General features: G+C 37.8%; 1 protein-coding gene across 1 annotated transcript in view; it reads left to right on the plus strand.

The window, feature by feature from the left end:
* ZDHHC14 (zinc finger DHHC-type palmitoyltransferase 14) overlaps positions 1-6,582 on the plus strand; it is a 219,287-nt gene extending 212,705 nt beyond the window's left edge. Inside the window, exon 10 of the mRNA XM_067542473.1 lies at positions 6,224-6,582. The gene's annotated coding sequence lies outside the window, so the exon portion shown is untranslated. The remainder of the gene's footprint in view (positions 1-6,223) is intronic.
* Positions 6,583-11,381: the final 4,799 nt, after the last annotated feature.

Consider the following 11,381-nt stretch of genomic DNA (forward strand, 5'->3'; position numbering starts at 1 on the left):
CTTTGTGTGAAGTATGAAAGGAAGTGTTAATAGCAGTGCAAGTGCTTTACTTAGTATACTTAAGCCAGTGCTTTACTTAATATAAATATAATATAATGTGTTGTATTAGAGATTTAATATTTTTTTCTTCCCCAGTATGCATTAGCCCCTTTTTCTGTTGCCTGAAATATGTGCCCTGCTTGTTTCTTGACAAAGTTTGTCTTCCTTCCACCTCATTTTAATAACTATTATTGTCCATTTTTGAGAATCCCAGGAAAGTAGTCATTTAAGCTCTCCACATTTGTATGCTCTGATTAGTAAGGTTCCTTCATTGTTCTTGGGGTATTTATTTCCTTCATGTCTTTAAAAATGCTCCTTCGTTTGTGCTTATTTCAAAGGAAAAAATTTTTAAAACCTGAAATTCAGAATTATTTTTCACAAATAGCAAACATTTTAGATAAGAATCAGAGGAAAGTACTTAAAAAAATCTCCTAAAAAACTTGTGCATAAAAATACCCAGAAACCCTGGAAGCACAGAAGTTTTCTCACAAAAACTCAGTTTAAATGTCAGAGATATTGTACATTTATCAGAGTTTAATTTCAGTAGTTTGAAACTTTCTTCAAAAGTGAAGATACAAGATTTTCTAAAACCTTTGTTTCTGCAGGCTTAGTGGTGGTCAGACTTAATTAAAACAATTCATGCTTCAACTTTTCAGATTTTTACTGTTTAGTTATTCAGGCCTCAAAGTTCAGCTTACTGAGGAAATCATGGAAAGGCAATGTTAAGTGTTTTCATTTGATAGTGATTGAGTCATAATAGTTGACAGTGGCCCCTAAAATTTGTGTATCCTGATGATAATGTAATAAATATTTCGCATTCCCTTGTGACTTATTACTATAGGGAGATATCACTGCAAAATATTGTCTATCTGTTACATAAGTTTTGACAAATATACTATTATCTACTGAGATACGATAAGTTTAAAAATAAACTGAGAATGAAAGTCCTTTAGTGCAGTAATGTTCCCTTCTGATTTATCATGTCATTTTTATTAAAACCATGTTAATGCAATGTTTTGAATAATCAAGACTGGTGTATATTATATGGCACAAGATAAGAACCAGAAAGCAATTCCAATAGAATAATATTGCTGAATTGTTTTGATAGGTTACAAAATTAGGACAGTGGGTTACACTATTCTTTCTAGCTTTTGGACTTTCTCATAGGGCACTCATATACTTTAATAAAAGCAAATGTCCCCAAGGAATGGTGCAACTTGAGGTTTAATAATAAAAAAAAGATGAAGGTTAAAATAATCAGTTGAAGTTCCAGAGTTTAGAATAGATCAGAGGTAAAATTTTCAAAAGTATCTACAGGCTAGGTTTATACCTTTATAAATCTGGGTCTAAGTGATTTTAGGGCTACAGCTGGTAAAAAAAAACAAAAAAATTATTTTTTTCTGCAGAAATTTGTCTTTTTGTCAAAATACCTGAAAACCAAAAATCATTTTGGTTTTATGGGGTTTGATTTTTCAATGAAATATCAACATTTTCCATGGAAAGCAGACACTTTTTACAAAAAATTAATTTAATCAAAAATCTATATTTCTGCTAAAAAAACAATTTCACCAGAAACATTTTGACCAACCTCACTTAAGACCCTGAGTACCGGTTTCAGCAATCCAGTGCCCTTAGCGCCATGCTGGGGCACTGGGTCAATACTGACTCAGAAAGAGTGTGTCACTTACTGAATCACCAACATAGCTTCTTGTAGCATTTCGGTTTTCACTGGAGGTCTCCCATCCAAGTATTGTCTCACCCTGATTCTGGTTAATTTAGGAGATCTGATAAGATCACAGCCCAGGGTTGATAAGGCTGGTATTTGTAGAGGCTTTGTTATTGGAAAACCTCCATGATCTGAGAGGGAAAAAGTAATGCACTATAGATATATCCCACATTAATTGAGTTTTAGTTCACATCTTCTATTATAGGAATGTTCTGGTTTCAGGTGCTTTTGTGACGAAGTGGTGTTGTCTGATATGGAAATTAATAAGTGCCCTGAAAGCACATCTCCTAGAAACTAGAGGGAGCCTTATGAATAGTTCTGACCTCATGCTATAGGACTACAAAGTAAAGTTTAGTGGTTCTCTGTCATTATTAGAACCGTAATGAGACACCTTTTCATTTACATAGACCCCTCAGCCTGCAAGGTGACTATAAACTAACTAGAAAGGGAAGCTGTCTGCAGAATAGGTTTGTTAAGAATGGCTGAGTTATGGGAACACAAGGTAAAATCTGAGCTCTTATTGAAAATAGAAAGGAAATTACCTTTCAAGCATTTCTAGAATGATCTGCACTTGGATGTGTGCAGTTCAACATATTTATAAATGATCTGGAAAAGAGGGTAAACAGTGAGATGGCAAAATTTGTAGATGATGCAAAACTACTCAAGATAGTTAAATCCAAAGCTGACTCTGAAGAGTTACAAAGGGATCTCTCTTAACTGGTTGACTGGGCACCAAAATGGTGGGGTCTAAATTAGCTGTTACCACTCAAGAAAGAGATGTTAGTCATCATGGATAGTTCTCTGAAAACACCAGCTCATGGTGCAGCAGTAGTCAAAAAAGCTAACAGAATATTAGGAACCATTAAGAAGGGGATAGATAATAAGACAGAAAATATCATAATGCCACTCTATAAATCCATGGTACATCCACACCTTGAATTCTGCATCGTGCTCTGGTCATCCCATTTCAAAAAAGTTACATGAGATTTGGAAAATGTACAGAGGAGGGAAACAAAAATTATTAGGGGTATGGAACAACTTCCATATAAGAACTGGGACTGTTCAGTTTAGAAAAGAGATGGCTAAGGGGAGATATGACAGCAGTCTATGAAATCATGAATGGTGTGGAGAAAGTGAATAGGGAGCTGTTATTTACCTCATCACATACAATAAGGATCAGATGTCACCCAATGAAATCAATAGGCAGCAGTTTAAAAACAAACAAAAGGAAGTATTTCTTCACACAATACATAGTCAACCTATGGAACTTGTTGCCTGTGGATGTTGTAAAGGCCAAAAGTATAACTGGGTTCAAAATAGAATAAGATAAATTCATGGCGGATAGATCCATCAATAGCTATTAGCCAAGATGGTCAGAGATGCAAGCCCATGCTCTGGCTGTCCCTACACCTCTGACTGCCAGAAGCTGGGACTGACGACAAGGGAAGGATCACTCGATAATTGCCCTGTTCTGTTTGTTCCCTCTGAAGCATCTGGCACTGGCCACTGTTGGAAGACAGGACGTTGGGCTAGATGGACCATTGGTCTGACCTAGGTTGGCCCCTCTTGTGTTCATATGCACCTAGTCATCTACAGGGATTCAGTCTGGGACTCCTAGATCTAAAGCATGAGTTTCTACTGCCTTAGCTAAATGACCAAACCTATTTGTTTAAAGGTAGTAGTACATAAACATTTATACATGTTACACATGCCACTGCTAGAGTGAGTTATGCTTGCATTAGATTGTTTAGTGCAGGAGACAACTTTTCATTACAGGTGTGTGGACCACAAAGCATAGGATTGAGAGGCAGCCCTATTAGGAGATAGAAGAGGCAGTCTGTGCTCAGTATGGGAGAGAGCCAGAAGGAAGTTACTGAGCAGTCATAGTCTGGAGAAGGACAAGTGATGACTCCCTGTGGGGAGGGAGCTGGGGAAAGGGGGCAGGACAAAGTTTGATGGAGGATTGCCTAAAATATGTCATGGTGAAGGCTTATGCGGAGACTAGCAGTGCAGAAAGAAGCCAAAGGACGATCCAAATGGCGAGAGGAAAACTGAGGCACAGCGGCACTGGACATCAGAGAGGTAAGCCAAAATGCTTATTGTCTGTACAGTGGCTAGTATAATGGGACCCTGATCTCAGATTGCAGTCTGTGGGTGCTACCACAATACAAACTAATAAAACAACAGACTAGACGAGTTACTGCAAACTGTTAAAATTCTAGACTCCAAACAGAAAAATGTTTTGCAAGAATAGCTGAAGGAGCATTATCTATAAGGCATTTTAAGGCCTCTGTCAAATGAAAGAGATTCAGAAGATTATAGTATACTTACACTGAAATTGAAGTTCTGGAAAACCGATCATGATGCTCCAAACTAAGAATAATAGGTGTTGCAGAGGAAGTTGAATGCAGAGTAATGATTGGGTTTGTTACAAACCCAGTTATTGAAATAATGTGTGGGGGGGATGCTTTATATAGACTGGACATTGAAAAAGTGCATAGATTCCTTTAGGTGAAATTTTAAAAAATGCCATAATGAAATGTTGAGATTTCAAGCCAAGAAAAAAGTTCTGTCATATGTTAGGGGCATGGACAGTTCACCATGATGCAGCATTTTTATACAAGCATTCTAAACATGACTTTTGAAACCCAGGAAGGGCAGAAAGAAATTCAGAGAAGTAAGAAATAAGCTAGAGTGGGAAGGGCACAAACTACTCAATTATTTTCAGGAAAGCTCAGAAGTCACCTTAGCTCCAAAATAACATCTCCCTGAGCCATGGAAAAGGCTGGATGCTGTTTCCTTATGCTGGAAAACAAATCTTGAAAATAACAAAGAACGCGTGAAACAAATTTACAAACATTCCAGACGTTTGAGTGGCTGGCTGTAGTGTTAAACTACTTCCATGGGTTACATACGTCTCTCAGTTCTGCCTTCTAGAAAGTAGAAAGTATTTTAACTTTTAACTATTTTATTCTACTGTTTATTCCATAACAGCAATAATTTATGTCTGTAAAGATAGTGAACTAGCTTACAAAGAGGGCAAAATGCAGCAAGCTCTTGATAAGGGGACCCCTACCGGTAGGAGTTTCTGGAGCTGGGAGGTAGTATGGTGAAAAAACAGACAGGTGGGATTCAAAAGGGATGGCATGGTGGTTCAGTTGGCCACTTCCTCTTCATAACTATACGCATCCTGTCAACTGGCTCTATATTTTATCTCATTGTAGGAAAGTGTTTTACATTTTGGTTTTATTTCTTCTGTAACTATTTTTGATGTCAAGACCAGATGTGTTCAGTCTTATTTCTGCAAATAAAAATAAAAAGCTTAGCATTTAAAATGTGGTAAACCATAAACAGAGCACATGACTGAGGGCTGTATCTGTAATGCCCCCTTAACTTCAAAAAGTTTGGTCGGGCTTGCTCTGTAAGCTTAAAAGGGAAGTCTCAATTAATTTGAAGAACCAAGTTTAAGTTCCTCAGAAAAGTTCCAAGCTCTGACACCCATTTCGTCACCAGAGGATGAGATGCTACATCCCCTTAAAAACACTGCTGTAAAATATTCAACCCACCTTGTTCTCCTGGACTCATCCAAAGCTTTTTTGTTTTTTATGTTTTCCAGCTAGGGGGCCATACTTCTAGCATATATTGGAAGATGCTTTAATTACTGTGTATACAGAATTGATAAAGCTGTGTTGGTACTAAGGACAGAAGAAATGTCAGCTAGTCTTTTACATCAAACACAGGGAGATGTGGGATACTTGGAATCTCCATCATTAGAGGTTTTTAAGCTGAGGCTTGACAAAGCCCTGGTTGGGATGATATAGCTGAGGTTAGTCCTGCTTTGAGCAGGGGGTTGGACTAGATGACCTCCTGAGGTCCCTTCCAACTCTAATATTCTATGAGTCTATGATTCTATGATCCCTAAGGCATCGCTTTTATTACAAAGACACTAGTGACAGGTTAAACATTTGTGTAGACTTATGGTCTCACTACTAACATTGGCTGGGATTTTCAAAAGTATTTGAGCACCTCACTCCCTCACCTAGCCTTATTTGAAGATTCCGGCCATCATATTTTGTAATACTATTAATTTGTATTTATACTGTACCTTTCAACCAAAGAAAAATACGTTTTTACATATATTAAATATCATGCCACCACTTTGAGACACAGATTCTTATAACCACTCTTACAGATGGAAAAATCATGGCACAGAGCTAAATAACTTACCCTAGGTCACATAATGGCTCAGTAACAATGCAAGGTATACAGCCTGTAAAGCCTGATTTCCTGTCCCCTCTTCTAGCCACCTGCATTATTCTTTCATTTGTCAAACAGAAATGTTCCCTTACTAAAATACCAGGATCTTTATTTGCTGTAACCTGTATAAATGATATTTGGTATAATTGCATATGTTGTCATTGGTTACTAAAATGTCTGAGTAAAAATATTTTCTTGCAGGCAGGGTTTATCTGGGACTGGAAGAAAGACCATGCATGCAAGAGCTAATGTGGGTTGACATGAGAGGAAAAATATGTATGTGAAAATGAGGCTTCAGAATTTTTCTCCTTCAGGAAGGACGCTCTCTGCCCTGCGAGAAGATGAACAACACCTCTTGGAAGGCATGAAATATAGTTTCACTTATCTGGGGACAGTTTTGAGGGTATAATTTTTTTCCTCTGAGCAGAACAATAAAGACAGTCCCAAGAAATTTAATTCCTGAGCTCTACAAGTAACATGTTTATCAGGAAATTTTTGCAGAGATCTCTCTATTAAGCCATTTCAACACAGATAATTTCTAAAGGAACCAGTGATTTACAACAAAGTTAACAAAGAAAAGGTTTTAAAAGGCCTGGTTTTATCACTTGGTAATGCTACCATTAAAGAATGCTGCCAGCATAGTAGTGAACTTCTTGGTTATGAAAACACAAATCGCTAAAGCACATACAAGTCCTTTAGGTGCCATCCCAGTAAAGTAACTGTTCCATTCTGACAATAGATACTGAGGCTATGTCTACGTAATAGCAACACAGTTTTGGTGCTGCAGCTGTGTTGCTGTAGTGCCATAGTGTAGATGCTTCCTACATTGACAAAAGGGGTTTTTCTGCTGATATAATTAATCCACCTCTCTGAGAGACAGTAATAGGTTGACAGAATAATTCTTCTGTCAACTTAGCCAAGTCTACAATGGAGATTAGGAGGACCTAACCATGGCACTCAGGCTGTGAAATTTTTCACAGCACTGAGTGATGCAGAAAGGTTGATCTACTTTTTTAAAGTGTAGACCACCCCTAAGACTGTCACTGTTTTCAAAGGAACCTAATGAAATTAGGCATTCCAACCCTATTGAATTTCAATGTGAGAGGAGTCTAAAGCCACGTTAGCTGAGATTTGTCTTTTCCTTGTCTACTGAAAGAGAGTTAATGCCCCTCTTCTACTAAACTTCAGAAACTGGAGAAAATGGGGCCTAATCTTTGATCTTCAGCTAAGATTTTGTCTTCACTTAAACAATTAGATTGACCTAGCTACATTGCTCAGGGCTGTGAAAAATGTTGGTCACTGAGTGCCGTAGTTAGCTCAGTCTAACCCCGGTGTAGATGAAGTTAGGTTGATGGCAGAATTCTTCCATCGACCTAGCTACCACTTCTCGCAGAGGAAAATGTATTACATTTGTGGAAAAACACCTTCCATCAATGTATGAATCATCTACATAGCTGTGCTGCTGTAGAACCTGTAGTGTAAACGTGGCCTGAGTCTCACATCCTGCTAATAAGATTCCTCCTCCTCAGACTTATGGGGAGATAGCCCCATAAGTTCTAGAAAGTAGTTGAATGACTTCTAAATTTGTGGTTACATACCCAAGCAAAAACTCCAGAGCTCCCAGGCATCTTCCTATCGTTCCAAGAAAGTTTGCAAATAACTGGTATAATATCTTTTGTACAATTCATTGGTGGCATGCTGGAGTGCAGGCATTGACAAACACCTCAGATGAAAACCTTAGCCTAGTGAAGTCGACAGAAATTTTGCAATGGATCAGAATACCCAGCCACTTGATGTAGTTTACAGTAAATATTGCTTTTGTATGTTGCTTTTGGGACATTCACATTACAGTTCGCTGCTGCTGGCAGACTCCTTCCTCCATAACAGGTAAAATTGAAGATAAACTATAGATACTCAGCACCAATGGTTGGCAGGGATGGGATTGGTAAGAGTCAGTATTTATCATGGGCAGTTTCTTTCTGTGAGAGTAGTGAAGAGCAGAAGTAAAAATGTATCTTGTTTTAGGAAGTAGGAATGCTGTTTTCAAAACTTCTGCTAATTGTTATTCATTTTTAATAGGGCCTGATCCAAAGTCCATTTAAATCAATGGCCATTGGATTGAATCCTAAATGAATACAAAATATTAACTTAAAAGTCAAATACAAAGCATATAATATATATTACATAGATAGAAAATCAGGGTTAATTACAGATTTTAATGCCCATACCAGCATGAAAATAATATATCAAATTTAGTCTTTCTGTGCCTAGGACAGGTAAACAAAAAGGTATCATTTATAGCACATACTGGAATAAGAGGAGAAAATGAGGACATGCTACAACATACTAGTAAGACTATCTAAGGAAATAATAAATAAGCATCACTAAGTAAACAAGTTCTTGTTGCATCCAGGGACTTCATCTCTAAAGACCTGCAATTGTCCCATGTGTTAAATCCACATATATCTCTGAAGTGCTGCCAAATTTACTCAAAAATAGAAGCCTTGCAGTCAGCCCTACAAAAGATGCTCTCTAAAACCTGGCAATTTCCAAAAGCATGTAGTTGCAATGTTTTGCTTCTGGGACAAGTCCCTCTTTTATGTATCTTTTTCACATTTTCAGTGTTTACTAACTGTATTTTTACAGTGCAGAGTTCTAAAATATGCCCCGTTTCTCCAAAGTGACTAACCAAAACTGTTGGCTTTGCACCAATGATGGTGCAAAGTAATCAAAGCACAATGTAATTTGGCTAAACCATAAAGAAAATGGGAACGTACAGTACATTCACAGTCATCACAAAATAAGTATGCTGGCTGACAATATAATAAAGTGTAGTTAGAGTGAACATCCTCATTTTGGCCAGAAAAAGAAAGTGAAAAACAAATAAAACAGGACTTAGTTGGAAAAATTACAATGTAGTATTTCAACATGCAGATAAATAATTAAGTACTAATGCTTGAGGTGATGGACATCTCATTGTGATCAATTAACAGTCACAAGGAGTTGATGTGCTGAGGAAAGAAGCAAAAAAATTATAAACATAGCTCTTCTCAAAATTGTCACCTTAGAGGTAAATCCGCAGACTGAAAATTATAAGGGGAAAGAGCTGTCTAGGCCAGCTGTTAGGAACTAGAGAAGTCTGGGCCTGACATCTGACAGGATCTGAAGGTTATCTGACCCTACCAGTTTGATAATACACATGTGATTTGATCCATCCTCATCGCTATGAGGTGTGGAGTAAGAAAGTAAAAATGTAACCATGTCTTTGGTAAAGTCATATGAACAAGAGTTTGCACTTGTGTCAGAGTGCGACGCGATAGTGCCTAAATGAAGAAACTCATACTGAAAGGAACACTCAGTCTTAGGTCTTCATGACCAAGGAATTAATTTTGTTAGCTCCGATCACTGCAACAGGGGAAAAGAACCATTTATATGTTCCATGGCAGCTAATTTAATGTATTTTCACAAATACTACTCCAGCTGTTGTCACAGCAAATTACTGTTCAGAAATATCCACAAACAAAAAGGATTCATTGCTTTGCTGTGATGTTGCATTGGTATATATGAAGATCAGTTTAGGTCTCTCAGCAGTGGCAGCTTGACGACAGCCTTCTGAATACCCTGAGGGGTGGAGATGTGGGAAAGGAGCATCTTGCATCACATCCTGGCAACTGGAATAGCGGTTACCGGGCTCAACCAAAGGCATGTCTAGTTAGCTGAGAAGTTTGCCATGATTTCAGAGCCTTAGAGGTCAGAATTAAAGGAGACAAAAAGTGTGTGTGTATGTGAATCCTGAAGGAAAAAAATCTATGAACTATTATTACTGACTCAGAGATTAAATCATGAATGAATTACTTCCAACTACTAAAAAGCTTTGGAAATTTGAGGGGGTTTTTCAGTAAAACAAGAAGAAAAATATTCTACAGTTAGAAGGCAAATAAGGTAATGGAATTAAAAGAGAGAGAGAAACTTGAAGTATTTTTATACTTGCTTCTTGGCTGTTAATCTTCTCTGATCCCATAACAACATTTGGAAGAACAAGTAAATAAAGATTTTGCAGGTGGAGCTTTTGTCAATTTTGCCATAAAATTGTGTGGTATGGAACTCTCAAATATTACACAGTGACAATGCATATGGGCATATGGCAAAGATGGCGGCACAGATAGCCTTTTAAACTTTTAACTATAGTGTGGTAACGATACTTTTCAAAACATGTTTGAAAATAAAGAACTAACAAAATTAACTGTCACTGGGTCTGCTGTCAGGAATTTAGATTATATTTACATTTGACAGAAGCTTCCATTTGCAAAGATGTCTACTGGAGTATTTCCAGTTACTTCATCTAATGTAACAAGTTTAGTTCTAGAACACAGTACAGAGTATTTCCATGGCTCTGGTGAATACCTCAGCCCCCTTGGCCATTACCTTTTTATTTTCTGTAGGACAGATTGTACTTGTTAAGCAACTGCCTTTTTTTGGGGTAGTGCAGAGCTATGTCAGTCTAAGGGGAAATCCTGAGGAAAAACCCTTAGAAGCATGCATTATCTACTCCTTCTGTAGCTGACCAGCCCAGCATAGTGGTGAAAGAGGGGTTCTACATTTACTCTATCCTACCACGTTTGGATAAGCTAGCACCCATGGCAGCACTAAGTCCCTCTGCAGCCCTTGCACTCAGCTGTGTTCAGGAGCTACAACTGTGGTCATCCTCTGAGCAGGAGGGAAAAAGATTCGGGGAATGCTCCTTGCCCCCTTTCCCACCACAATGGGTGGCCACAATCCAGTTCAAATATAAGTATTTTGAACAGTATGTTTGACAACAGGATCTTCATTTAACTAATTGAGCCTTTCCTAGTGAAATTGTTCATGTATTCACTGGATTCTAGTGAAGTGACCACTTATAACCCTGGAAAATGTAGTTCAATAAACTCAACCACAAGAGTACATATTTACTAGGAAAAGGCATGGAGAGGGGAAAATCCAACATATGTGCTTATTTAAAAGCTTTTAGGGAGAGGAGATTTTTCACTTCTAAAGTGTATATTGATATCTCAATTTGAGGCTTGGGGCTTTTGAAGTACAAATTGGTTGTTGAGTAGCTAAAGCCATATGTAGCAAAGAGAAAATATGAGCTCGATTCTGCAAAGTGCTGAGCACTCTGGCCCTTATCCAGCAAAGTAGTTAAGCACAGGAATAGTCCCATTGAAGTCAGTGGGATTACTCATATGTTTAAAGTTAAGAATGTGGTTAAGTCTTTTTGTGAACTAGGGCCAGAGTCGTCAGCACTCTTCTAGGCAGCAGAAAACTCACTAATACAAAAGGTTTTAGAAATGATTCCCATTGTCAGTCCATTTGTGCTAAG

The sequence above is a fragment of the Emydura macquarii genome, unplaced genomic scaffold (genome assembly GCF_026122565.2).
Source record: "Emydura macquarii macquarii isolate MOO-44397 ecotype Brisbane River unplaced genomic scaffold, CSIRO-AGI_Emac_v2 contig_705, whole genome shotgun sequence".
NCBI classification, from domain to species: Eukaryota; Metazoa; Chordata; order Testudines; family Chelidae; genus Emydura; species Emydura macquarii.